Source organism: Sinocyclocheilus grahami, unplaced genomic scaffold (assembly GCF_001515645.1).
Source record: "Sinocyclocheilus grahami isolate Dianchi unplaced genomic scaffold, SAMN03320097.WGS_v1.1 scaffold307.1, whole genome shotgun sequence".
In the NCBI taxonomy this organism is placed as follows: domain Eukaryota; kingdom Metazoa; phylum Chordata; class Actinopteri; order Cypriniformes; family Cyprinidae; genus Sinocyclocheilus; species Sinocyclocheilus grahami.
Genome location: NW_015505486.1, coordinates 1,022,123 through 1,041,190, shown reverse-complemented (window position 1 = coordinate 1,041,190; position 19,068 = coordinate 1,022,123).

Here is a 19,068-nt window from a genome sequence, read left to right as displayed (position 1 = left end):
CATCTAATAGACGTCTTTAATACACCAGTTTTACATGCATTCTAAATCATAAACATCTTGAAGACATTTTCTAAATGTCTATTTGACATCTGATAGTAAAAATCTCAGAGCCATATTGCAGATGAACAACCATTCTAAAAAATGTGTCTTGCAGATATAAATGCAGACATCTAGACTTTTCCATGATATGTGTGCTATCAGTGTTTATTACACTGCTCTGTGGAATACTTTATTCTGATTGGTCAATCGCGCTATCCAGCGGTATGTTACTCCCAGATAACAATCGCCAAATTGAATAACACACCGCTCATCCGGGTACTACGAGTTATCTTGACCGGTACTACTTATATGCTTAACGAGTCACTCCGACTGACTGACTGTCTGGCGCCATTTTGTGACTTAAAACACTTAACCACCGCGTGTTACAATGGAAGACTTCAGCATTAATTTCTACATATATGGTAAAAACAACTGTTTATTGTAGTGATATGACTGTACATTATGCCTTAAATGTTCGTATTGTCTGACGTCAAAAGGCTCAAAGCAGTTTGTTAGGAACTGTTTTTCTTTGCGGAAGCTTTGAGTAAGAGCTAATAAAATATTTCAACTCAAGTCAATATTTCGTGTCTAATTTACTTGAGACAAGTAGCCGTGTAATAAGCGATATAATGTACATCCAGCCGGTTGTTATCTCAGAATAAACCCCTTCAGGCTGATACAAGTCCTGATCACCCTGTCGGGGTTTATTCTGAGATAACAACCGGCTGGATGTACATTATCCCTTACATTATTCATAGATGCCCATTTGTTGTGCACCAAACAATCATGTGGTAACAAGCTCAAAACAACTTCATAGCTGTGCTTTTTAACAGCAGTGAATTGGCTAAAAGAAAAAGGACAAACGCTATAATCTTTTACAACATGAATAGACAGATGAATTTGCATTTGTGGAGAGATCTAGATCTGCTGTTTGTCTCATTTTATAATATAATTGCATTGCTTAAAAACTTTACGTTACTCAATATAAAACCCTATAGAAAATCACAAGCAAATCAAAGGAATGGTATGTGTTCAATTTACTCTTATTTACGTACTGCAAATTGATTTACAGTTGGTGTCACCCAAAGCATTGCTGCTGTTCACAAGGCAATGGCTTTGAATACTTATGCAGTTTATTGATTGATTGATTGGACTTTTTCCCCCCATTGAACACATAAGGCAAAGTTTGGTAACTGGAGTGCAGTCTGAAAAAGAGATGCTTCAAAATGCCTTTGTGTTCAACTAAAGAAAGAAAATAAAAAAAACAACAACCCAGCAATATTTGGAATGACATTGGATGAATAAACACTGATGGAATTTTCATTTCATTTTAAATACTAACCTGAGCAGCAAGCTCTGACCTTCTTTCTTGAGTTTTATCTGTGTCATTGTAGAAAGAGGAAAACATTTAATGTCACACAGGAGCTCAGCTGAAGCATATCAAAACAAAAGAGACTGGTTGGGTCAGACTCCTGGATTTTTGCTAAGTGTTCTTGCTTCAATGTAACATTCAAACAATTAGATTCAAAAACCACAATAAACAATATTATAAAGAAGAGTTTAAAGAATTTGTCTAACAATATAAGGCGTATATGTTCTCTTTGTGACCTATATTAATCTAGAATGTGAGAGCTATAATCTGGAGAGAGAAAAAATACTCCTGCCAGCCTGGTGTAATGGTTACATAACAACATTTCTCATAACAACAACAAATCTCATGGAAATCAGGTTATGTTTTTGGCCAAACTATATATGGAACAAAAATAAAGCACAAGTAATACAACATCTTACTTACAGAAATTAAAAAATTGTGCAGCCATCCCAAATAAGACAAAGACACTTTCAGATGGAAAGACAATGATTCTCAGATCCCCCACTGTACGTTTACCATTTACTGAAAATAAAAAGCAGTAAAATGAATACATTGAAAACTAACATTCTAAGCACCTTATATATAACAATTAGATTAAAAAGATCCTGTTTACACACCTGTTTTCAGTATCAGTTCTGTCATCATTACAACAGAGATTACTAAAACAACACCGACTGATCCAAACAGATACACTGAGACCTTACGGGGATAATCTGTAACATAAATTAAAGCATTTAAGTTAAACAGATGAACAAAGACTGGTAATGAAACATCAGCTTTTATGAAGCAACATGAAATAGAGGAAATGGTATTTCTGTCAGGACCACTTTTCGTCAAAGATGATTGACAATTAGTATACAGTTTGGATTGGCGGTATGGTTCTGTTCTGGGCAAGAACTCCCTGCGCATCCATGCAGCCTAGCATGGATGAGAGCAGGGAGAGCAGCGATTGAACTTATTGAAGTTATTGAACTTTAACGATATCTGCAATACATTTATGTTGGTCCATGATAATGTATTGCAGATATCATTAAAGTTCAATAATTTTATGTACACATTTTAGAATTAGTCTGATTCAAAGGAGAATCAGAAGGCTGAATCCTGACTGACTGACAGAGGAGGAGTTGGGGATGGAGGAGGGTAATTAGCTATTGAACAATGCGAAAACTGCTGATAATGCTGAGGGACCTTATATATGAATGCTTAGATAGGTGTCATATACCCATAGGTAGATGGGGATCAGCTGAGAGTCAGCTGATGCGAGCTTGACTAACGTGACCTGCCAGAACTAACGCTACGCTTGATATTAAATGATTTTTATTCAGTCAGTAAATATATATATAAGATGATTATAGTTACAGTTGGCTATTATTTTATTTTTAAATGCAATTAATCTCTTGGTTGTCACCTCTATTTGTTAACATCACTGTCTTAATGTTGTTTGAGTTTTAGTTTCTGCATTATTTGTAATTTCTTATCATTGATTATAGATGTGCTTGATCACAACAATTATAGATATATTCTAATGCTTATTTTCATACACAGACATGTGAAAGAAAGCTAAGAACAGGAAGAAAATATAGGAAACTAAAAAGAAAAATATAGACTTGTGTGTCACACAAAGAACATGAACAAAAGTAAATTATGAATACTATACATATATCATCTAATATATATGGGAGGTACGTCATTGCCCATAATAAATGGAGAAACCCAGCCATGCAGGCCCATTCAACATAATCTGTCAATAAAAGAAAATAAAAAGTAATTAATGAAATGTACACTCTACCATACCAATGTATTTCTAAATATCAAGTTATTGTTTTGCAAGCATACTTAATTAGCTCTTTAAATATCTCTAATTAATATAAATATAATACCTTTTTCACTTTTCATTGTTGTAAGGTAAAAGTTGACCATTACTAAACTTGACACAAACATGAAAAGTAACCATATTGTTCTCCATGTGAGGGGGTTACCTAAGTAAGAAAATAATAAATGATCTTATATTATTATTAAAAAAATGTACACTGTTGGACTATCTATCTATCTATCTATCTATCTATCTATCTATCTATCTATCTATCTATCTATCTATCTATCTATCTATCTATCTATCTATCTATCTATCTGTCTGTCTGTCTAATTTCCGTCTGTCTGTCTGTCTGTCTGTCTGTCTATCTATCTATCTATCTATCTATCTATCTATCTATCTATCTATCTATCTATATCATCATCTGTCTGTCTGTCATGAATATTACAATATTTGTCTATTTGTCTAATATATATATACTGTATATTATATAGCAGCTGTGATTATAGCAAGAAAAAGAATAAAATTTTTCACACATGAACACATGAACTTTGTCTCACATACATAATTCCAACTGAATGCCGTCACCATAACTAAAGGTCCCAAAACTTTCTCTTTAAATATCTCTAATTAATATAAATATAATACCTTTTTCACTTTTCATTGTTGTAAGGTAAAAGTTGACCATTACTAAACTTGACACAAACATGAAAAGTAACCATATTGTTCTCCATGTGAGGGGGTTACCTAAGTAAGAAAATAATAAATGATCTTATATTATTATTAAAAAAATGTACACTGTTTATCTATCTATCTATCTATCTATCTATCTATCTATCTATCTCTCTCTCTCTCTCTCTCTCTGTCTGTCTGTCTGTCTGTCTATCTATCTATCTATCTATCTATCTATCTATCTATCTATCTATCTATCTGTCTATCTGTCTGTCTGTCTGTCTATCTATCTATCTACCTGCCTGCCTCTCTCTCTCGCTCTCTGTCTGTCTGTCCGTCCGTCTATCTATCTATCTACCTGTCTGTCTGTCTACCTGCCTGTCTGTCTATCTACCTGTCTGTCTGTCTATCTATCGGTCTGTCTGTCTGTCTGCCTGTCTATTATCCATCTGTCTATCTATCTATCTATCTATCTATCTATCTATCTATCTATATCATCATCTGTCTGTCTGTCATGAATATTACAATATCACATAATTTGTCTAATATATATATACTGTATATTATATAGCAGCTGTGATTATAGCAAGAAAAAGAATAAAATTTTTCACATACTCACACATGAACTTTGTCTCACATACATAATTCCAACTGAATGCCGTCACCATAACTAAAGGTCCCAAAACTAAGAATGCTAAATTTTAGAAAATAATTTTGATGTGGACATGTCAAATTATGTTAAAACTGGTAACATTTTACCCAACTGTCTACTAAAAAGTTAACTTACCACCTCTTGAAGCTCCAAATGCATAACACAATAGCATACATTGCATTGAAGGTACAATATAATAGCATACATCAGCTGTAGCTATTAATTTACTAATAATCTTTTCACACAACTGTTCATTTTCAGATGTCTTTTGATCTCTGATGGCAGTCAATCCTATAAAAATATAAATGAAATCAACACAAAATAAGTGGATTTATTATGATTATTATTTGATTTATGGCATTAACATTTTAATCATTGAAATACATGAAAAGAGTAATTTATTTATTTAGTAATATTCTACAAATAGAAACTATTTGGGGGCACATTCAGTTGAGGCTGATAAATGTGTAAAAAAGAAAACAATCATGCATTTGGGCAGAAAGACCATTCACTGTTTTGTCTATCTCTTGCTGATCTATTTTGTCTACACTGTAAAAAATTTCAAGCCGTTTCAACTAATTATTATTTAGTAACAAGTTACACAGAAATTTTACGTTCAGTCAATTTCTGTCTCCAAAGTGTTGCCTGAATTGCTATTTTTTAGTTGGCTCAACCTTTACTGAAATAGTTTTATAGTGCATTCAACTCAAATTATATAATTGGTCAAACATTTTGAAAACTGTGTCAATTAAAATTTAACCAGTCACTTAGGCTCGTGCATGTGCAGAATGATCTGTAGACTTAAAGGGGTCATATGATGCGATTTCAATTTTTCCTTTCTCTTTGGAGTGTTACAAGCTCTTGGTGCATAAAGAAGATCTGTAAAGTTGCATAGACTAAAGTCTCAAATCCAAAGAGATATTCTTTATAAAAGTTAAGAGTCAGCCACACCTACCTAAAACGGCTCGTTCTAACATGCCCCAGCAATTCTACCTCACGATGTGGGAAGATTTGCATAACGCCGCCCAAATGTTCACGCAAAGAAAGAAGGCGTGACTTTTATTCTCGCTGTAGTATTGTTGTTGCCGCCTCCATGTCGTGAAAGCACTGTGTGTTTCGTTGTGAAAGCGAAACTACTTTGTTTGGTCTTCCAAAAGAGGACGATATCTGCTTCGTCATGCCTGGAGCTGATCCGTGCTGGTCGCTGAAGAAATACTACAACTTTGCGCTGGATCGGCGCCGGATCGGCTTTCACCGTGGACGAAGCGGAGTTCAGCCCGGGGTCGTCACATGTGATTGCCGCAAGCCTCCTTCGTCGAATCCGCCGGCCGCGCCGTTCTCAAGCCCACCCGCCTCTGCTCACTCAGCCCGCCGGCCATTCCTCACTTTATCCCCCGTTCTCTGCTCACTCAAGGCCACAGTTTAAAACCGTGTGTTTACACGGCACGATGCAACGCAACACGTAAAAAGACAGTATAAGTCATTATAATCCATAATTATGTCCCACTGGATGCAACGAATGCCTCGTTTATAATGGGTTTTCATGTTTTTGAATCATCGCTCCGGCCTGACAGGGCATCATCACAGTATGATGAGGGGCGTAACATTTCCGTCACACGCTTGAGGTATTCGGCCTGAATAGCTGGCCAATCACAGCACACCTCGCTTTTTCAGACCGATGAGCTTTGTAAAAATCGACGCGTTTCAGAAAGGCGGGGCATAGAGGAGAAACAATAATGTACAGTATGTGGAAAATAATGTGTTTTTTGAACCTTAAACCACATAAACACATTTCATTACACCAATTACACAAAATAATGTTATTTTTAGCAACATCATATGACCCCTTTAATATATTATGTCCTCTCAACTAAGCCCAAGCAATAAAAATAGCTCAACTTAAATATGTTTGCCCTTCCAACATTTTGTTAATTGGATTTTTTACAGTGTATGCTTTTTTTTTTATCCCTGTTCCTCTCCTTATTCTTTAATGATCCACATAGACAAATCTGTTTTAGGGTTGATAAGTACAAACCAAATAACTGAAAAAACTTTTAGTTTGTAGCACCTAAATGAATGTTACATGTTCAAAACACGTTTCCATAAAATCTAGAAAATTCTTACCTTTAATTAAGATGCAGGAACACATCAGAAGCACCACTGCAAAGATGCATGTTATGATGCTTCTGTCTTCTGCTGTATAATGTAGACTCATTCCCCAAATACGTTCAAAGATAACTATAACGTGAAAGTGACATCACCAAAAGTCACCAAACATTAACAAGTTTAATTCACATACAGAATTTAACTACAGCTTAAAGGAACACTCAACTATTTTTGAAAATACTCTCATTTTCCAACTCCCCTAGAGTTAAACAGTTGAGTCTTACCATTTTCGAATCCATTCAGCTGATCTCCGGGTCTGGCGGTAGCACTTTTAGCTGTAGCTTAAAAAGTTAAATCTTAATCACTGAATCTGATTAGACCGTTAGCATCTCGCTCAAAAATGACTAAAGAGTTTCTATATTTTTCCTATTTAAAACTTGACTCTTCTGTAGTTACATCGTGTACTAAGACCGACGGAAAATGAAAAGTTGCGATTTTTTATAATCAAGGAACTTTGCTACCGTACCATGTTCCTTGATTATTACGTCGGAATGAGAGTATAGTTCCTAGCCATATCGGCCTAGAAAATCACAACTTTTCATTTTCCGTCGGTCTTAGTACACGATGTAATTACAGAAGAGTCAAGTTTTAAATAGGAAAAATATAGAAACTCTTTGGTCATTTTTGAGCGAGATGCTAACGGTCTAATCAGATTCAATGATCTATGCTAAGCTACAGCTAAAAGTGCTACCGCCAGACCCGGAGATCGGCTGAATGGATTCGAAAACAGTAAAACTCAACTGTTTAACTCTAGAGGAGTTGTAAAATTGAGCCTATTTCCAAAAAAATAGTGGAGTGTTCCTTTAAGAACAGGAGTATAATGTTTAAAACATGCAGTTTTGTGTTTCCAAGCTTGTATGATCACGCAATATAGCTGCAGATTTAATCTGACACGCGTGACATATTAACAAAAGATAAAACTGCAAACATCAGCAACTCCAAATACATAATCAATGATGGACAAGCTCTTTTATAGGATATTTAGTTTTGCATACCTGTATAAAAAACTATTGAAAAAACAGCATATTCAACATCAACACTCATAAACTTAATCCCTCTTCTAATGCCTGTAAAAATGAAAGGTACTGTATGTTAAAATCTGCATCAGAAGTGAAACGCTCTGTAAAGCAATGTTTAGATGGATTGCTCTCCTATTGTTTTAAAATAAAACATACTTGGAAGATTATTTAGATATGGAGCAGCATTCAACAACATAAGAGGCCTCAGAATATAAAGAGCGCAACAAATGATGATCTCATTCCAAAATCCTGAAAAGAAATCAAAGTGAAGTTAATATACCAACAAACATAGAGTAGACAGCATGTAATATGACTTTTCTTTAGTGATGTAAAGCTTGAATGTACAGATTTGACCAATTTACAATCAAATATAAAACATAACTGAATTAAAGAAAGAAGAATGTTGGTTTCCCCAACTGTGCAAGTAAAATATCTACTTTCAGTGAAACCCCAAAAGACAAAAGTAAAAAACACAGTAATGTTTGGACAGATGGCAAGCGAAACTTGAAGTTTCAGAGTTGTGCCTACAAACAGAGAGAAGAACTTTGTCAATTTAAAAATAAATAAATAAAAGTTGCTGATATTTAATGGCTGCAATATAACAAAGAGTGAAAAATTTAAGGGGGTCTGAATACTTTCCGTACCCACTGTATCTCTGACTAAAATTCAGAGATTATTATTATTATTATTATTAATATTTTTGTTGTTATAAACCTTCATTGTGTGATCTGCAGTAGATCAGGCAGCAGAGCAGGAGTGCAGATCCAGATGCAGATATACAGAGAATCAACACCATTATGTGTGAAAAAGAGAAACCTGTGAAACATTGACCTAGCTATTGTAAGATGTAGACGAACACATGTATGTTATATCTATGCTTTCCACCAGTGTACTGGCTGAAATGTATTACTCCGTTAATTGAGAAATATGTTGGGTTTTTTTGCTCTATAATGGCATCAATCAGCAGGGGAAAACTGCTGCTGAAGCTGTAGTTCATCAAACTTCAACCCTTAATAAAAACAACTTAAGTATAAAATAAATATATCAATCCCATGATAATAATAAGATGGTTTAAACTACAATACACATTATAACGTCTTGTATATGTTTTTTTTTTCTTTTTGGCTGAGGTCATGTGTCTTTACACTGTTGATGTAACATCATGTAATAGATGTTTACATTTACTTATTTTACTGTATAGAAAATCTATTTACAGGTGTATTTGTCACCCAGTATTAATTTATTCTTATAATAGTGTCAAATAAAAAGGTTTTATCAAGATAAAGTGAGTAGCAGCTGGTCATGTAATATTAACATGGCAGCCAACTTATTTATCTGTTACTTACCCAGTTGCACCAGTTCTGCAGTTGCATAAGCTGAAAGTCCTCCAGCAAACACTTGACAAGTGTAAACTCCTTTATCCTCAGTTCTGACGCTCTTCAGTCTGAGAGAGAAGTTTCCTTTGGGGATTTCAGCAGTGAAGAACTCAGCTCTGTCTCTGTATCGCTCATCTGATGAATCTGATAAAGTCTGATTGTTTTGGTAGAGCAGAACCAGACTATCTTTATCTTCATCGGTTTTCTTCCATGAAACCTCTTCAATGTGTTCAGGTGTGATGTGAGAGTCTACAGAGCAGTTCAGAGTGACGTCCTCACCCACAGACGCAGATATGGAACGACTCGAGCCTGATACTAGAAAACGCTCTGGAAGAACCAAAATAAGCATGAAATATGAGCATCAAATATTTTAATGAAATACTAGATTGAATTTCTACTAGAAGTAACTGGATTTTTACTTACCAACGTCTTTTATTTCAACCACAATCTCACCGAAATCCTGCTGACTGGGAACCATACCTCTGTAAACCCCTTTGTCTTGAGCGCTCAGATTGTCCAGACGGAGGGAGAAGTTTCCATGTTGAATCTGATCAGTAAAGAAATGAGCTCTATCATGATAATCCTGCTGCTGGGACTCTGCTCGACTCTCACCATCTTGATACAGATGAACCAGAGTCTCTGAGTCTGTTCTTCTCCATTCCACCTCCAGACCCTCCATTAGTAAGAGTTCATCAACATAACAGGGCAAAACCACTGAAGACCCCAGAGGAGCAACCAGAGGACCAGAGGGACCGTGCACAATCAACTCTAAAACAGAGACAGAAATGATGCTTGGTTTGTAGTTTGTTCTAGTGTAAATCGAAACATACAGAGGTAATTATCATTATTGACATGATTAAGTATCTAGCCAATCCTAACAGTGTATTATTTTTTTCTTCTTTACTCTAGATGGCACAAAATCTTATGTAAACCATGCATATTTTATGCATATGATTTTTTTTTCACTGTAAAAGTGTGCATAGTAGTTCCTTAGGTTCTTCTTAAAAAGAAATAAAAATCCCTACAAAAGGTTTCTTTCCCATGTTATCCTTGTAACAAATTAATTCTATTTCTAATATCAGATATTTATAAACAAATTGTAGTCATGAGAGTTCAAAAGAGCTGCTTTAAATAAAAAATAAAAAAGTTGTAAAGCTGATCAGATCAGGCAACCAGGAAATATAACCTGAGAAAAACAAAATGCTTCACAGTAAAATGTGGAAGCAGTGCTACCGAACACCAGGGCAGAGCTGAAGAGAAGAAGGAACCTGACAGAGGCATAGGGGTGGAGGGACAGGTCACAGACGAAGGCCTGTAAGTCCATGGCGAAGTCAGAGTGATGACTGACCAAGGCAGAGGTGGAGGGACGAGGAAGCCCACAGCAGCCATAGCCATAGGGTGGAACCGAGGGAGCAAGAGTGAGGAAGTTCCTCACTCTTGGAGATGGTAAATGGGTAACTATTCCGGAGGAGTACCCACTCCACATACTCCATTAAAGTCCCTAGAGGCTCGTTTCCGGCCAAGCACAATCTTGTCTTCGCGTTGAGATTTGTCCAGAAAAGCACACACAGTCAGTTGTAATCATAAGGGACGAGATGGTGAAGGTCCAGAAATCCCTGTGTGTGCCTCTCTATGAACTGCTTCCCCAGTTAGAGGAGACTGATTTTCTTTGCTGCTAGATCCATTTTGAGGTCAGTTCGTCTGTCACAGCTTTATTTATATAGCACTTTATACAATACAGATTGTGTCAAAGCAGCTTTACCGTGTAAAACAGAAAAATAGTGTGTTAATAATGCAAACAAAATTAACATCTGCTATAAAGCAGCTCTAAAAATAGGACAACAGTAAACTAGTAAGTTTTTCAGTTAAAGTCAGTCCATCGTTAATTCAGTGATGCCATCTCCAGCTCAGTTCATATAGTGTCTGTGCAATTTCATTTGACAATTTTGCCAAAGATTAAGGATCGCCAACTAAGTAAGCCAAAGGCGACAACCGAACGAGGAACCAAAACTCCATCGCTGACAGAAATGGAGAAAAAAAAATCCTTGGGAGAAACCATGCTCAGTTGGGGGCCAGTTCTCTCCAGACAAAACCAATAAGGTGAATGGGACATGCAGTTCAGGATGAAATAACAAAAGAGTATAGAGAAGTGCCCTCTGGTGGATATCATGGCTACTCTGACCGGCAGGCGTGACAATTGTGAAGGAATATGTGCATTATGTGCAATTAAATGCTGTAAAGAAATTCATACATAAGCACAAACTCTTTTCAAGCATTTGTACGTAAGCCTAGATCCGATAAATGTTTAAGCTCTTGAGCAACAGTTTGCATAGACTTAAATTGGACAATTAAAGATGTGCCTTGTCATCCGAATCAGCTTAAAGACAGAAAAACATCATACATACCATCAGATAAAACAGGAATTACAGCAACAAATATAATATATAAACAAAGTGATTTTTGTAAAAAAAAACAAAAAAAAATTATATATATGTGTATGTAACAAAGTTGATTCTTTAATAACTGCACATTCAATATTGGCTTTTGTCTTATTTCAATGCATGTGCCAGAAAGACATTGCTTGCAATAATTGTATAGCTTAGAAACAATAATATTAAAACGTTTAAAGTTATACCAAAATGAAATATGTAATTCCTCCAAGCCTCTGTAGCTAATTCCAAAACGTCAATTTAGAGCTATAACTGAGGCTTGAGCAATTGATAATGCACTTATCATCACATGGATCTATTACTATATGAATACAGAACTGGCCTGAACACTGTTCAACTGCTTTCTAACCCACCAACACACTGAAGAAACCACATCTGTGCTCTAGATTAGCAGATGAACCGAACTTTACTGTAGTTCTTAGAGAAATATGTCAATCAGCATAAGTGTTGCCACAATTTAAAATGATCACAAATAAACATCCGGCATATGATTCAAGTTATTTATAAAATAACTTTTAAAAAGAGCTGACAGCACAAAATCATCTGCATTACAGTCAAGACCGTTGAATTTCTCTCTGTCTAATGCTCGAGAGTTTGAGTCTTTTTTTTCCTCCCTCATTGCGGTTCATGTTTGTGATTCCACTGAATCCGGCAGGCTGTCCTCTGTCCTATCAGCCTCATGATCTTCAGTCTTTAGGAGAAGTTTCATTTCATGTGATTCTGCTGTGTTCTGCTTTGATCCATTGGCTGGAGTTTCATCAGATCCTGCTGCATTCTGAGTTCAGAATAAAGGTGCGATCAGTCATTTTGCATGAGGGTGAAAGACCTCCCCATACAGATTTCAAAATGGTTTGTATCAAATAAAGGAGACAAACACAAACAGTGCTGATATTCTCCAGAAGCAGGACTGAGGAACACTGATCTAGACAACATTTGTTTTTGTTTTTTTAACTATCATGAATATGTTTGACTTATTTTTAAATAAACATAATTCTGATACTAACCCAAGAATTCTCATACTGTGATCCAGCAGCTGGAGTTCGAAAATACCTTATTGTCTCCTGTATTCACAATAAGAATTTAGATATTTTCACAATCATATAATCACAATACTTCATCTCAGATCCCTCTATTATTACAGACTTAGTTTTGAGGAAGCAGTTCATTACAGCCTACGGATACTTGTTGCGCTCACAATGATGTGTGTCAGTAAAAAATATAAATACTTCTGTTATATCAGCCAGAGAAACATGGCGATAAAATAACTGAGTGCACCATTAATATGGAGTGAAATGCCTCCTGCTATTGCAGTTTATTAAATATGATTAACATTAAATATGGTACGGTATCATATTTAAATCATATTTAATTATTGACACTTACCTGACCTGATTGCAGACACATTTTGATCCCTGTGTGTTCAAAGAAATAAAGTGGAGATTAGAGGCTGAACAGATGGACAAAACACATCAGATGGCACAATAGCGGACTCATGGATTTAACTAAGACAAAAAAAGAAAAAACATCATTCATTTACGTAGACAATGCAACTGACTAAAGTTCAGTTTGTACTCACAAGGTTCAAATACGAGTAAAATCATCAGAAATACAGTAAAGAGGATTTCAGAGGAAAAGACGACAACTCTCAGATCCCCAACTGCTCCATCACCATTAACTGAGGATCAACAAGAGTATTTTATTTACAACAAAGACTTGTACTTAAATATTACCTCCAAATTATAGCAGATTCTTATATGGCTTTATTGCAGTATTGTTACAAGAAATTATGTAAATGAGAATAATCTGATCAGAATAACTTAAAGGGGTCATATGATGCTTTTTTAAAGATCATTCTTTTGTGAATTTGGTGTAACAGAATATGTTGACATGCTTTAATGTAAAAAAAAAAACATTCTTTTTCAAACACTGTACATTATTGTAGGTTCTCTATGCCCCGCCTCTCTCAAATGCTTCGTTTTCTACAAAGTCCCTCCTTCCGACAAGCGCAGTCTGCTCTGATTGGCCAGCTGACCCAGAGCATTGTGATTGGCTGAACACCGCAAGCACTCGTCGGAAATGTAACGTCCCTTACATAATCGCGAGCTTCATCTTTCAAAATAAATGTAAAGACAGAGCCCGAAAGGGGAACAGAGTCGCGCACACACACACACACACACGATGTGCAAAACTCCGCATTTGAACAGTCAATAGCAAATACTTAAACTAATAACGAAACAGTAGCTGATTCAAAAGCGCCAGATTGTCATAGCAAAGTCAGAATGACCTCCTCTCCTAGGTTCACGAAACGGTCGTCCATAAAATGCATTGCTGTTCTGTTGTAAGTCATCTTAAAGATTCCTAAATGCATCTACTTTCGGAAGGCCAAATAAAGTGCTTTTGCTTTCGCCTAGAAACCCACAGCGTCTCCCTGACATGCTGCTTCAACACTAACTGCGGTTACTGAAACCACGCCTTCTTTCTTTGCGTGCACATTTGGGCGGCATTATGCTAATATTTCCACATAGTGAGGTAGATATGTGGGGGCGTGTTAGAACAAGCCGTTTTAGGGGAGCGTGGCAGAGTCTTAACTTTGATAAAGAATATCTCTTTGGTTTTGAGACTTTAGTCTTTGCAACTTCAGGGATCTTATCTATGCACAATCAGCTTGTAACACTCCAAAGAGAAAGGACAACCCCTTTAAAGCTGATTCATGCCTCACCGTAAAGTATTACCTGATATATTTTCTTATAATATGTATTTACCATAGACTTAATGTAAATTGCGTAATATAATCAGGCACTGTATGATGTTCAAGTATTCACTTACCTGTTTTCAGTATCAGTTCAGTCATCAGTGTAACTGAGTTCAGTACAACAACCCCAACTGATCCAAACACATACACCGGAGCAACACGGTGAAGACCTGTAAGATCAAATGCAGTTTAATATCAACATTTATAATTATAAAAATGAATTTTATCTTCATAGCTTTTGATTAACATCCTTCATTCTTCTAGTAAATGTATCCTCTAGTATCTTCACAATAGAAATTCTTCAAGAAAAGTTTTATAAATAATCTAAACAAATGAGTTTTGAAGAATAATAGCTTGTCATTGTGATGCAATTATGAAGATGATCAGAGCAGATGATTAATACTGTACCCCATTTAAATGACCATGTGAAGTATATCAATGCCCAGAGTAACTGCAGGAACGCAATCATACAGGCCCATCCAATACGATCTGAACATCAACAAATACATCAGATCTGAGTAAAAGTTTCTTTAATGTATCTGTTAATTAATTGACAAACAAACCTTTACCATATTTAGTAACTTACAGCATAAATGTAAGATATGTTTACTGTAGTAAGCATATAATAAGCATTTTATTATAGTACCTTTTTCAGTTCCCAGTGCTATGATGTAGAAATAAACCATAATGGCATTGACCAGTAACATGAGAATTAACCAAACTGATCTCATGAACAAAAGTGAACCTGAAAAAAAAAGGTTTACTATTAGTTTAAAAAAAAAATGTGCATATCTGAGTTTGACACTGACCGAGTGAAGGTGAATTAAGATTTAGATCATACACTGAACATTATTATTATTTTAATCATGACAACCCTCGGAAGATTTTAGCATGGTGAGGTATATGACCATGTTAATGTATTTGGTCTTGGCGGAACAGATCTGCTACGATGCTGCTGAATTGCTGCTGCTGTTGGTTATTGCTGTAGTTGTAGAATACTGCTGCTGCTGGAAGCAAGTACAGGAACTTGCTACTGCCAATGCATATGGCGATATGGTGCCATGAGTATTTAAGACATACTGCTGCTGCACAAATAGGATATAAAATAACCCGTAACAGATCTATACAGGTGGAGCTGGGGAAGGTGGAGGGTTTCAGAGAAACTCTGAAAGCGCACTGCAGGAACCTCTAGTGAATGCTAGCCAGCCATATAAATGCAAGGCAGTAAGCTCATTGGCTGCATATGCAGCATGAACCAATCAGCTTGTGCCAAGTCGTTTAACTCTGAATATCATCAGTTACATTAACATCCCGTCAGAATGCGCCATCTAGAGTTTCATGACTGAACTATATATATATATATATATATATATATATATATACTGTATATATAGCTTTCAGATGTCTAAAACAATTGCACACATTTCTTTAAGTCTAAAAATATTTTTACTCTCATTCAGCTCTATGGTCAAAATCATTAAAGATAAGAGATTCATGCAGACTAAAAGAAACAGAGGCACGAGCATTAATGAGTTCTATTTTGATCACAATATGATCACATAATGATTTCTGTATGTTTATATCAGGGATCAGATCAAAATGCAAACACTTACAGTGCATCTGTTTCCCACATGTAAGATCCCAGTCGTATCTTGTCAGTGTGAGGAAAACTGGTAAAACTGCAACAGTTATGAATCCTGAGAAAAAGAAAAAGATTAATACAGATACTGAGCTTTATACTAACAGACGCATTTAACATATTCACATGATTAAATGAAAATTATACACGGACATCAGTCTCACTGTACAAGTTACTGTTTTAACTAATAAAAAAATAATAACGTCAGTGTACATTACACTATTATGACAATCAAATTAACTTGCTATGTATTTAAATAAAAGAATGTAACATTTGAACGGTATGTTATGAAAAAAAAAAGATGAAATATGAACGCTTTGATTTTAACACTGTTGAATAGGGAATAATGTTTCCTTTCACCATTATTTACAAATGAACAAATAGTTCATAAAGGTAAATTTACCAGATCTGGCAGATCCAAAGGCGAAGAACAGGAGGAGGAATTGTAATGAGGGCAAAATATCAAAGCTTATTCTAGCCAGAACCCTGAAAATAGTAATAATCTGTTGGCTTAATTTCCAGATGAATCTCGCCAACACTGCATAAGAAAAAACAGCACTGAATTAAAGGAATAAAACGGTCAGCATGTTTTTGAATTAATGTCATGAATGCATAGGTTAAAACTGTGTCGAAGAAACCAAATTATATACTGCAGAACTGTTTGTGACATTCACATGAGTGACTGATGCTTTGGGGCATCAATTTAATCATCATTCACTGTATATTCATTAAAACGTTACTGTAGTAAAGACTAAATCATAACTAAATAAATCGCTGTAATTCTTAAACTGTATAAATCAACAAATACTAGATCTGTCCACTGATCAAATTAGATCAGATATTATGATTTTTATATTTTGTGTTAATCTGATAAAACATTTTTCACATGCACATACATGCCACTGGTACTAGAAATACTTGCATAAAATAATATAGATGAGGTTTAGCAGAAGCACAGTCACAAAGATGAATATTATCGTGACACCTTCAAATCCGGTGTAATTTAAACTTTTGTCCCAGGCAGATTTAAACAGAACCGGAAGAGAGAAAAACATAAAAGCAGCCATTACTAAACAGAAGAACTAACAAAATATAAATACACATTAGACAAATAAGACAAAAAAGCTACAGAAGTAATTTAACGTTAATAAAACAATATTTAGTAAAAAGATTTAATTTAGTTTTTTGTTTTAAACCAGTGAACACATTCTGAATCTGCTATAAATTGATAGCACATTGAATTTCTTATTACTATATTTGGATATACAACTACATACAACTGTTAAATGTGCATTTCATGTGTTTATGATAGAAATGTGTTTACATTTGCATTTGTTTACCTGAATAAAAAACAGTTGATAAAACAATGTATTCTGTGTCATAACTGTAATTGTGGATAAATGTTTTAGTCTTGCCTGTAAGAAACAGAAAGGTTCAAAATAATGAATCACAATATCATATAACACCAACACAATACAGCACAAATGGCAATAAAACACTGAACACTTCTTAATGGAAAATGTATTCAGGTTATTTGTTTGGACAAAGTACATACAGGTGTATTTCATGTAATAAATGGACACTCATCATAAATGAATCATAACCTGTGAACTCATGAGCATATGGAGCCGCCCAGAGCAACATAAGAGGCCTCAGAAAATAAAGAGCACAGCAAGAGACCGACTCGTTTAGAGACCCTGAAACAAAAGCAGATATCAGTCATTAGATTTACGGTTGTATTAATAAATCATTTGATATACAGTATATACACCAACATACAATCACTACTAGAACACTCACCTTCAGAAACACCCCAGAGGACAAACGAAAGGAACATGATCATATTTGGACAGAAGACGAGAAACATCTGAAGACGGAAGACTGTGTCTGGAGAGAAAATACAAAATAACAACTGAATTAAATGGTAAATAACATGCAATGCAATATTGGTCCCATTTTATATTAGGTGTAAACACCATGTACACAGCATATTACATAATGTTCTGCAAAACGTTTATGAGACTTTTAGTCTTAGGATTTGTGAATGACTCAAGTGACACAATAACGTTGTGTGAAGACATTTTAACAAACTGCAATTAAACTAGTAAAAGCACAACCTGAGCAGTGGTGCAAAACAACATTAGACATTAATGTGCACATCTAGTAATGTTTAACCTTAATATTATGCAAAAGTAAAAAAAGAAACTATGTATCAAGGCTGACTTACCTTGTAGCCTCAGTTCCAAATTAGCTTCAGATGAAAACACGGATGTCTGATTTCTGTAAACTTTACATGTGTATCGTCCCTCATCTTGAGCTCTCAGATTGTCCAGATGGAGGGAGAAGTTTCCATGTTGAATCTGATCAGTAAAGAAATGAGCTCTATCATGATAATCCTGCTGCTGGGACTCTGCTCCACTCTCACCATCTTGATACAGATGAACCAGAGTCTCTGAGTCTGTTCTTCTCCATTCCACCTTCAGACCCTCCATTAGTAAGAGTTCATCAACATAACAGGGCAAAACCACTGAAGACCCCAGAGGAGCACGCGTTCGACAAGAATGTTTAACCTCAAACCCTTTAAAACAAAAAGACATTTTATAACCAGAAATAACAAAGCCAGTTTTTTTCCCTCATTATTTTTCTGCCATGAATCTACAGTAGTCAAGTGGACTGAAGTCTCAGTTCATTCTCAACACAAATTTACATACATAATTATTACACTACCATTCAAATGTTTAGAATCAGTAAGATTCTTTTTTATTATTATTATTTTAATGGAGAAAATTACTACTTTCATTCAGCAAAGACACATTAAATTGATAAAAATGACAGACTTTTATGCTGTTGTAAAAAAAAAAAAAAAAACTTAAATTGTTGTATATTTATGACTAAACTGATTCTAATTCTACCTTAAAATATGGAAATATAATTTGAAATTCAAAATAAACTATAAAATCAAATTACATTTTTAAACTTACACAATTCCAAGTCTGTGATGGCTGAATACACACAATCCTTCTCACTGTAAACTTTACAGGTGTATCGTCCCTCATCTTGAGCTGTCAGATTATCCAGACGGAGAGAGAAGTTTCCATGTTGAATCTGATCAGTAAAG